The sequence below is a fragment of the Amia ocellicauda genome, chromosome 14 (assembly GCF_036373705.1).
Source record: "Amia ocellicauda isolate fAmiCal2 chromosome 14, fAmiCal2.hap1, whole genome shotgun sequence".
Classification (NCBI taxonomy): Eukaryota; Metazoa; Chordata; class Actinopteri; order Amiiformes; family Amiidae; genus Amia; species Amia ocellicauda.
In genome coordinates, this window is record NC_089863.1 from 32345526 (window position 1) to 32355833 (window position 10308).

Consider the following 10308-nt stretch of genomic DNA (forward strand, 5'->3'; position numbering starts at 1 on the left):
AATAATAATAATAATAATAATAATAATAATAATAATAATAATAATAATAATAATATTAATATTAAATGACTAGTAGTCATGTGAAAGCTGAGATGAAAAGAGGCACCAACGGACTTCCACGGCATGGACGGAACAAAACAAATTCGGAATTTAAATAAAATTAAAATAGCACAACAACACACAACTATAGCAAATTGGTGGTTGGAAAGCACAGTATGTATTGCCAGCCAGCTGAAAAATGCAGATTTCTGGTTTGGACAAACACAGAAGGCTTTCCTATGCGTCTTGAATAACCAAGGCAAAATGGTAAAAGAGGAAGTTCCTATGCAGATGTCACGTCTTATACAAACAGGAATTGGAAGGGTCCTGTTTGAGTGACACTAGGCACAAGGCACAAGGGCCAGTGGCAGCTTTGATAGACAAATGTCTTTGATACATTCCAACAGTGCGCGTTGAAAACCCCTCCCCCTTGGGCAGTACTTCTATGTCGAAAGATAACCATTGAATACATTCCATTAATGTTCAACATACAGAATAAACTTTGCTCTAAAACCAGAATGGTTGTTCCATGTATATATAAGGTAATCTCCAAAATGTCATAACATCACATCAGTTTGTTCCTAGATTTGAAATGTATTCTTAGTTATTTTTAAGATTATTGCAGTTTCATCTCACTCTTTTATAGGTGGTTAATCACAGCAAGAAGGCACAAACAGGTTAAGTTAAATAAATCAGTAGGTAGCACTGTGGAGTAGTGGTTAGGGATCTGGACCTGTAAACAGAAGGTTGAGAGCTCAAATCCTGGCTGAGGCAATGCTGTTGTATCCTTGAGCAAGGTACTGTAATTAGATTGCTCCAGTAAAATAAATGGGTATAAATGTAAGTTGTCCTGTATAAGGGCATCTGCTAACTATCAGAATTATTTTATTACTAGGAAATATTGAACCTACCATGTATGTATATTTAAGCATTATTAAAGTAACATTTACATTAACATATACAAGTATTTTTCATCCTCTGTTCAGTGTGTCTGTGTGCATTCCATAATTCATGTCTAATTGTATTCCACTGAGGATGAAGATAAGACCAGCATATGCAAAGTTTAAAGTCAACTGTTATAATTTTTACTAATGGATGTTTAAGTTCCTATGCTGTTATCTATGTTTATTTCTCGACAATGTCATCATTGCCCTTAATTTTTTTCTTCAGTTCCGTCGTCCTCGTGAATCAAAATCCAGGGTAGAATACTGCACAACCTCTCTTGCCTGCCACAAAATAAAGTAAGAATTATTTTAGGTATTCATTTTAACTGGATATACACTACCGGTCAAAAGCTTTAGTACAACTCAATTTTTCCAGTTTTTATTTAAATTGATTTTAAAAATCAACTGCATTTTTTATATTAATTTTTGAATATTCATGAGCCGGCTACTGAAGACAGCACTTCGGCCATAAAGCATTTTCTCAGTCCAGGGTTGAAATAATAACTCAAATATGTAAATAGAAGTGTCTCTATTACAATCCAAATGCATCATGTTAAAAAATGCACGTCTCTCAGGTAGGACTAGCAGAAAGTGACACAGTCCAAGGAGCACAGTCTGTAACTCCAGGACATTGATGTGGAGGGCCCATGTGGGTGCCGTCCATCTGCCTCGGACTCCACGTCCATTGCAGACTGCTCCCCAACCTTGCTTTGAGGCGTCAATCATCATTACCACTCTGTGGCAGACCGGCCCCAGGGGCACGCCAAGGGTTCGATTGTGAAGGCTGCGATATCAATGGAGCACCTTCCAGCAAGCTGGAGTGACTGTGACTCAGTGTGCACAATTGTGGATGCATTAACCACCTTAACCACCACTGCAGCATCCTCAATTGGAGGAGGCCGAGGGGGAGGGTCTGTAATGCAGCCACTAGGAGGCCCAGCAGCCTCTGTCAAAGGGACACCCTGTCAAAAGGACACCCTCTTAACTGGAAGAGGGAGAGACACATACGTATGGAAGCAACTTTCTCTGGTGTCAGCGTGGCAAGCATCGCAAAGGAATCGAGTCCGAGGAACTGTGCCTGCTAACCCAAAGGCCCAATTCAGAGAGACGGACGAGAATTAGGTTTGTGTGGCTCTGAACCTTCTCCCTGGAGTGAGAACAGACCAGCCAGTCATCTAGATAATTGAGGATGCGGACCCCCTGGCAACGCTTAATAAAGAAAAAGGAAAAAACTATGTGGTTCTACACCACTTTTGAAAGCTTTGACATAAAATCTGAAAACCTGCTACATGCATTGTGCATTTCCCATACTGATTATTGCTTTTTGATTTAAAAGAGAACTGATTTGATTGTCATAATGTACCGTTGTTCTTGATTTTGGTCGACTGTGATGTCTGGATCTTGAATCTGTATTTTTTCCTTTTTGTCCTAAAAAGAACATTTTATACAATTTAGTAAGTTATGCAGTATATATAAAATCAAACAAAACCAATTCAATATAATAAAATATAATCCTTTGTGGAGAAAAGTATCCTATTCCACGTTAACTGTTACACTTAAACATATTTAAATAATATATATATACACTCACCTAAAGGATTATTAGGAACACCATACTAATACTGTGTTTGACCCACTTTCGCCTTCAGAACTGCCTTAATTCTATGTGGCATTGATTCAACAAGGTGCTGAAAGCATTCTTTAGAAATGTTGGCCCATATTGATAGGATAGCATCTTGCAGTTGATGGAGATTTGTGGGATGCACATCCAGGGCACGAAGCTCCCGTTCCACCACATCCCAAAGATGCTCTATTGGGTTGAGATCTGGTGACTGTGGGGGCCAGTTTAGTACAGTGAACTCATTGTCATGTTCAAGAAACCAATTTGAAATGATTCGACCTTTGTGACATGGTGCATTATCCTGCTGGAAGTAGCCATCAGAGGATGGGTACATGGTGGTCATAAAGGGATGGACATGGTCAGAAACAATGCTCAGGTAGGCCGTGGCTTTTAAACGATGCCCAATTGGTACTAAGGGGCCTAAAGTGTGCCAAGAAAACATCCCCCACACCATTACACCTCCACCACCAGCCTGCACAGTGGTAACAAGGCATGATGGATCCATGTTCTCATTCTGTTTACGCCAAATTCTGACTCTACCATCTGAATGTCTCAACAGAAATCGAGACTCATCAGACCAGACAACATTTTTCCAGTCTTCAACTGTCCAATTTTGGTGAGCTTGTGCAAATTGTAGCCTCTTTTTCCTATTTGTAGTGGAGATGAATGGTACCCGGTGGGGTCTTCTGCTGTTGTAGCCCATCCACCTCAAGGTTGTACGTGTTGTGGCTTCACAAATGCTTTGCTGCATACCTCGGTTGTAATGAGTGGTTATTTCAGTCAAAGTTGCTCTTCTATCAGCTTGAATCAGTCGGCCCATTCTCCTCTGACCTCTAGCATTAACAAGGCATTTTCGCCCACAGGACTGCTGCATACTGGATGTTTTTCCCTTTTCACACCATTCTTTGTAAACCCTAGAAATGGTTGTGCGTGAAAATCCCAGTAACTGAGCAGATTGTGAAATACTCAGACCGGCCCGTCTGGCACCAACAACCATGCCATGCTCAAAATTGCTTAAATCACCTTTCTTTCCCATTCAGACATTCAGTTTGGAGTTCAGGAGATTGTCTTGACCAGGACCACACCCAGCAACTGCCATGTGCTTGGTTGGTTAGATAATTGCATTAATGAGAGATTGAACAGGTGTTCCTAATAATCCTTTAGGTGAGTGTATATATATTAAAAAAACAACAGCAGACAACATTGCTTTGTTTTTATTAATGCCTATTTTAAACAAATATAATACATTTAATACATTCCAGAAAATTATGAAGATTATGAATTACATTTACATATGCAAAAGCATGATGCTATGAAATATGTCAGATCATCAGGAGGCAAAAATATGTATTGTACGCTGATGAAAACTATTTCGTTCTCTATAAAACAAACCAAAAATGTAAATAATGACAGTTTAAATTAATATGTAAACCGACAGACAATAAAAAACATCTTCCAGACCATTTGGCAGTATTTTTTCAAATCATTTTAAAGTCAAATGTATGTATATAGTTTATTCCCCATCCCATTCCATCCCCCCTCCTGAAATAATGTTTAAAACTTACCTGAGCAAGGTTTATTTTGGTGTAAATACCCAATAAGTAAAATTAGTACAATGAGGAAAACTGCTGCCACAATTCCAGGGAGTAGCATAAAGCAGGATTTAGATGTTTCTGTAAAAAGAATGAAGTAAATTAAAAAGGTCTCCACACAGTTGTTTTGCTTTTAAATGATGTTGATAAAGCTAATGAATATGATTTTTTTTAAAGAAGGTATACAATCTAGCCCAAATTTAATTCAATATTAATTAGTTTAGAAGCTAAATAATTGTGTATAAATTAAATATTACCATCCATGCCTACCTATATGCTAAATCTATCATTTATAATTTAGATTTAAAAATAACATCTCTTTAAAACACAAATGCCAAAAGTATTAACTGACATACAAAGAATATATAGAACTGCAGGATCAGGAAAGCAAAGAGGGAAATAGAACAAAACTTATTTCTTGGTGCTAAAACTAATGCAAAGAGCTTTTTTAAATACTATAACAGCAAGAGGTCATTAAAGAAGGAAGTGAAACAGCTAAAGGGGAAAGATGGAAGTATCTTAGCAAACTAACAAGATTTGGCAAATGTTCTAAAAGTTTTTTTTTTTTTTTTTTTTTTTTAAGATAACATGCCACAGGTTAACTTTCAATCGTTCCAGTCAAACTTTAAGACATATCAGGATAAATGAGGAGGAGGTACTAAAGGGACTAGCAGAATTAAAAACAAACAAATCACCTGGGCCAGATGGTATACTTGCAACAGTACTATTTATAGGCCACTAACTAAAATATTCCAATTGATACTTAGAACAGGGGATGTGCCAACTGATTGGAAAACTGCAAATGTCATAAATATCCTCACAAAAGGGGTACAAAAGTGAGCCAGAAATTAGTCTCACTTGCATTACTTGTACAATTTTGGAAAAATATTGACAGAAATAGAGGAGGATCTTAATGAAAACCATATGCTTGGAGATAGTCAACATGGGTTTAGATGAGGCAGATCATGTATTACTAATTTATTAACATGCAACTGCAGATGTGCATCACGTGAAAGCATATGATTTGAAATACTTAGATTTCCAGAAAGCTTTTCACAAGGTTCCACACCAAAAACTGATCCTAAAATTGGAAGCTGTAGGTATTCAGGGTAATGTAAGTAGATGGATTATGAGCTGGTTGATGTGAAGGAAACAGAGGGTGTCAATTAGAGGAGCTGCTTCTAACTGGAGTGAGGTTGTTAGTGGAGTTCTAAAGGGATCAGTACTAGGGCTTGTGCTGTTTGTAATCTATATCGATGATCTGGACTATCTGGATCTGGATATTTTCTTATGTGTGTGTGTGTTAGTAATACTGTCAAAACACAAAAATAGTAAAATTGTGTTTCACTGCCAATTATTTTCTAAACAAAAACCCAGATAATTCCCAGAATTACAGTCCACTCTGATTTATGGACTATTCCAATTAATTGGAGTGTTCCTTACCTGTGATAACGGATTTCTTAAAGTGCAGACTGGTCTTAGTTTCCACTACACAAGTACAAAGGGTTCCATTGGCCCACATCTCTGCTGGAATGAAGAGCTGATTCCTGATGAAGTCCTGTCTAAATTCCATGTGATCTGTTCTTCCAGAGTCAGTGACCCCATGCTCCTCTGTCCCCAAGATTTCCCAGTAGATTTGAGCCTCGGCTGGGGCCATGCCAAACACTAGACACACTAATGAGACTGAGCTGTTATGCTGAACTGCTCTGTCAGATGGGGAGAGGATGATGATGGATGGGGCCACAGTGTGATTCTCTGTTGAAGGAATTTTTGTTGACTTCACTTAGTCAGTTAGTGTAATGTAGAGTCATTTCTGTATAAATGAATGTACATCTGTGTTTTTAATGTACTTCTAGGGTAATGTTGGTGAAATAGTGGTGTCATTAAAGCATATAAACACAGCAGTCTGGCAATCGACAGCTGATACAAAACTACAAGCCTGTACTTCACAGCAGTTACAAATAGAAGAAAAAAATGTAAAGGAACACAGCCCACCTTTTCTGTTTTGTGTAAAACTTTAAACTATAAACTAATGATACAGCATGGAAAAATCCCCCTTATATAGGCTGAATATACATAACATTGTAGTGAGGTTTCATATTGTAATAACTCATGGGTAGCAGTCACAACAGGGACTTGAACCCTGTTCTCCCGTGCCATAGTGCAGTGATCTTACCAGGCCCCTTAGCTTATCTGCACACTGTATACCTTTATTGTGGTTACTGTAGCAATAAGCAGTTATTTCTGTTATTCTGTGAACACACAGGAGGCGTGTGAATAAACACATGGAGCAGTGCCTGTGCAAACCTGTGCTGGACAGGCTTTCTTAACACCTCAAGAGGCCTTAGACAATCGTGAGAGGCCTTAGACAACTTTGAAGCTGTCTAAAACTAGAGGAGCTAGGAGTGCATTTTCTGGTTGTTTTCTTGTAGTTATATAGTGAAAATGGGACCACTCCCACTTTATTGTACATAAAATTTTAGAAGAAAGTATCATTTATGGCCGGATTAAACTCTCACCAAATTCAGTTGCGGCTTCATTTTTAGTAAGTTTTCTTCTAGTCATAAATGTAACTGCTATGATGTGCAGGTTTATAGTTTATAGGGTGAGTCAAAGTTTTGGTTTAATCCAGCCCCTAATACCATGAGCTTTTAGCACGCGAGATCCATTCGCAGATATGCCACTAATGCTTCTGCGAGCAAACATTTTTTATTGAATCCTGCCCAAAGTCTGAGTGTCAAGCCATGATAAGCAAACATAAGTACATTCAATATATATTTATTATTATTTATTGCTTATTCATTTTCTGGATGTTTTCTTGTATTTATATGAAAGTTACATGTTCAAGTTTTATAGATTCATTATTGTAAATTATTATCCATGTAACTTATTCAATAACGGTTATGTTTTCAAAATTTATTTGGTAATACTTTACAGTAGGTCTCCCTAATTACAGTGTATTGCAATCAGTACTATGTACCATAGTAGGTACATAATAGGTTACTTATTAGAACAGTGTAATTATGCATTTGTTAACATGTACTTAATGTGTAATACTGTCAATACTGGGGGGACACTGTCCATATTGAGGGGGATGTGTCCCCTATGACCTATGGAGTCGGGCATATAATGTTGGGGGGGCAATTTAAGGTTCTCTCAACATTGGGACATGTCCCCCCCAAAAACTACTCCTATGATGCTCAGTATAGCTCCAAAGGCATCCTTACCATGTGCACATATACCATTAATCATTTTTACACATGAAGTACATGTTGACAAATACATAATTATCATGAGTAAGTAAGATGTAGTTACTGAGTACCTACTACTCAATTTGCATATCACTGTGACTGTTTTAAGTATATATACTGTTTTATTTAGTAACATCAGGTTATCACACATTACCAACTACTTCTTCTGTCTCATTTTCTACTTTTATCACTAATCATTTAGAATAATTATAATACCTGTCATAATTAAGTTAGTTCAACTTTCTAATAGGATGATTTTTGAAGCAGTAGATAAAAATGTCCTTTAAATAAAATAAAAATAAATAATTATCACCATCATAAAGATTTTCTCAAATTACTTTCATAATATAATTACATAATACAAATTACTTAGTTAAAATGAATAAACATGACTAATTTCAAGGACGATATATTTAGATGCTTGTTAATCCTAAGAGTTGTGAAAATAGTCACAAGATTTTCCACAACAATTGTAATGATCTTACGAAATAACATGAAATACCTTTGTTAACATAAAGGAAAATATTGATATTTTTACTAAACATGATCAGTGCTTACTCATGTTAACGAACTAATCTGCAAATGGTTTATTAGATGTTTTCTGGGACCTTTGTGCATCATGGTAAATGAGATCATTATTCATTTGTGGGGCAATGAGCCCAAATATTTAACAGGAATTTGTATATTCCTCACATCATAGTTGTAGTAAGTGTTGAGATGAATGAACAGGGCTTTAATGGATGTATGACCTACTTAATTGCTGAACTCCATACTGCCATCGTCCTCTGCAAAACAGGTTGAGAAGGGTGGGTACCATCTGGGGACATCTCTGTGTGTGTGTGTGGTGTGCTTTACATTTATGATTTATGCCTTACTTTTACTTTTTTCATGACTTGTTGATGCATTAGTTACTGGTTTGTTCATGTTAACTAACATACTAGTTAATTTCTGATAAGGTAAACTTATTGTAAAGTGTTACCTATATATTGATATTAAATACATGTATTAGCATTATTATTATAATTATTATTACAATTAAAGCTTTGTTGACAAAATTAGAAGCACAATGGTTTTCAAATAATTATGGTATGGCTTCACTATTTTTGTCTTATCTGCCTTAAGAAATAATTAGCATTTCCATGTTTGGACCATGCCCTGTTATTAATTAAAGCAAGGGTACGCCTTTAAGTTTTTGTATGTGAACAATTGCAATATTCACTGTTCACTGTTCACAGGAACATATTCCAGTCCATATAAACCAAATCAAACTATAAACTTATAATGTACTTGCTTACTAAATGCATTAAAACAATATAATTAGTATGCATATTCTACATATAAGACATCATGTTCAAAATTATAATTTACAATATATAATACTTCTATAACTTAACTTATTTGAAAGGGTTTATACACAAAGGGTCATGAAACGATTTACTGCACCTTTAACTCAAAATCACTTTGCCACCCACTTCTTATTATTATAGATCATGCTAAAAGTGAAATTTCATAACACCAAACACCATAACAAAACAAAACAAAACAAAAAATACTGTATGTGTGTATACATTAACTTACCTGTTACCTCCAGTCTAGAACCATTCCCAAAATAGGCAGCTTTGTTGTGCATGTAAGCACAAATATAGGTTCCAGAGTCATTTATTTGGAGATTATCCATGGTAAGAAGGCACCATACATCCTTTAAGTTTTTATTGGCATCATCTCTTCTTCTTGAGACATTGGTATAAAATTCCATTCTTGGGATCCCACTATGCTGCACTTTGAGCCAAATTGTGGAGTAGCAGAATCCTGTTAAGTCTTCTATGCTGCAGGAAAGGTTTACAGTGTCACCCACCTTGGCATTCAATTGGGGTGGATATTGAAACAAAGTGGTCTCTACACCTGTAACAATTTAAAATCAATAAAGGCTTATATTAAAGATAAAATAAAATTATGAAAAGTTAGAATACTTAAGGACTGTGATATTGATATAGTTTTTCTTTTCTTCTAAATCAGATTGAAATTCAGATTGACTTTAAAATCTAATGTGTGCATCTAGCTCAGCACACAGACACAATACATAAAATAAACAAATACATAATAAATGGCATAGTTACCATGTAAAATACAGCATAAAAGAACAAAAGGAGCCAACATGACAACAGCTTAAATACATGTAATACATGCTGTGTTAAGTTATGAGGAAGTAGTGTTATGTACCCAGAAGTATCAGTTTGTGGTTTATAAGGGAAATTGCACTCTACAGTGACTGAAGTGTTTCAATAAGGATGGACACAAAAATATTTCACAGAATTTTGAAATATATACTGTATATATTTTATTTATGCTGTAAGTTTATAATGTTAATAAATTCAGAAACAGGACAATGGAATACATTTGAAATGTGAAAAGTATATATTGACTAACCGTATGTATTTTTTTAAAAGGGGTATATGTGAATTCTTAAACTAAAATGCATTTAACTGATTATTTGTATTTAATTTGAGAATATATATTCATGTACATGTGAGTTATAAAGGGATTGAAGAGAAGCCTATATCAAAACAAAAAGACAAAACATGTATTTGTTACACTATATTATTCTCCTTCACGGAGCACTTCTCTTTAAAATTGTTCAGCAGGAATGCCTCAGATGCCATTAGATATCAAATCTAAACTTCATGACAATATATTTGAAAATATATATATTTAACATATATTTAAAAAGTTGGTATCAGTTGGTATTCAGAATTTTATCAGGTTATTTATTAGAAGTAGTAGTCCTAATTTGTTTTTCCCTCATTACCAATTGGAAACTTTAAGTTTTTAATTAAACCAATCATCCTTTGGAAACTCAGAGA

At 35.5% G+C, this 10308-nt stretch overlaps 1 long non-coding RNA gene across 1 annotated transcript; it reads right to left on the reverse strand.

The window, feature by feature from the left end:
* Window positions 1–5819: 5819 nt before the first annotated feature.
* LOC136767691 (uncharacterized) lies at window positions 5820–9649 on the reverse strand. The gene is made up of 3 exons (XR_010821864.1): window positions 9565–9649; window positions 9026–9349; window positions 5820–5951 (listed from the first exon to the last, which is right to left on the reverse strand). It is a non-coding gene; the product is annotated as an uncharacterized LOC136767691 (long non-coding RNA).
* Window positions 9650–10308: the final 659 nt, after the last annotated feature.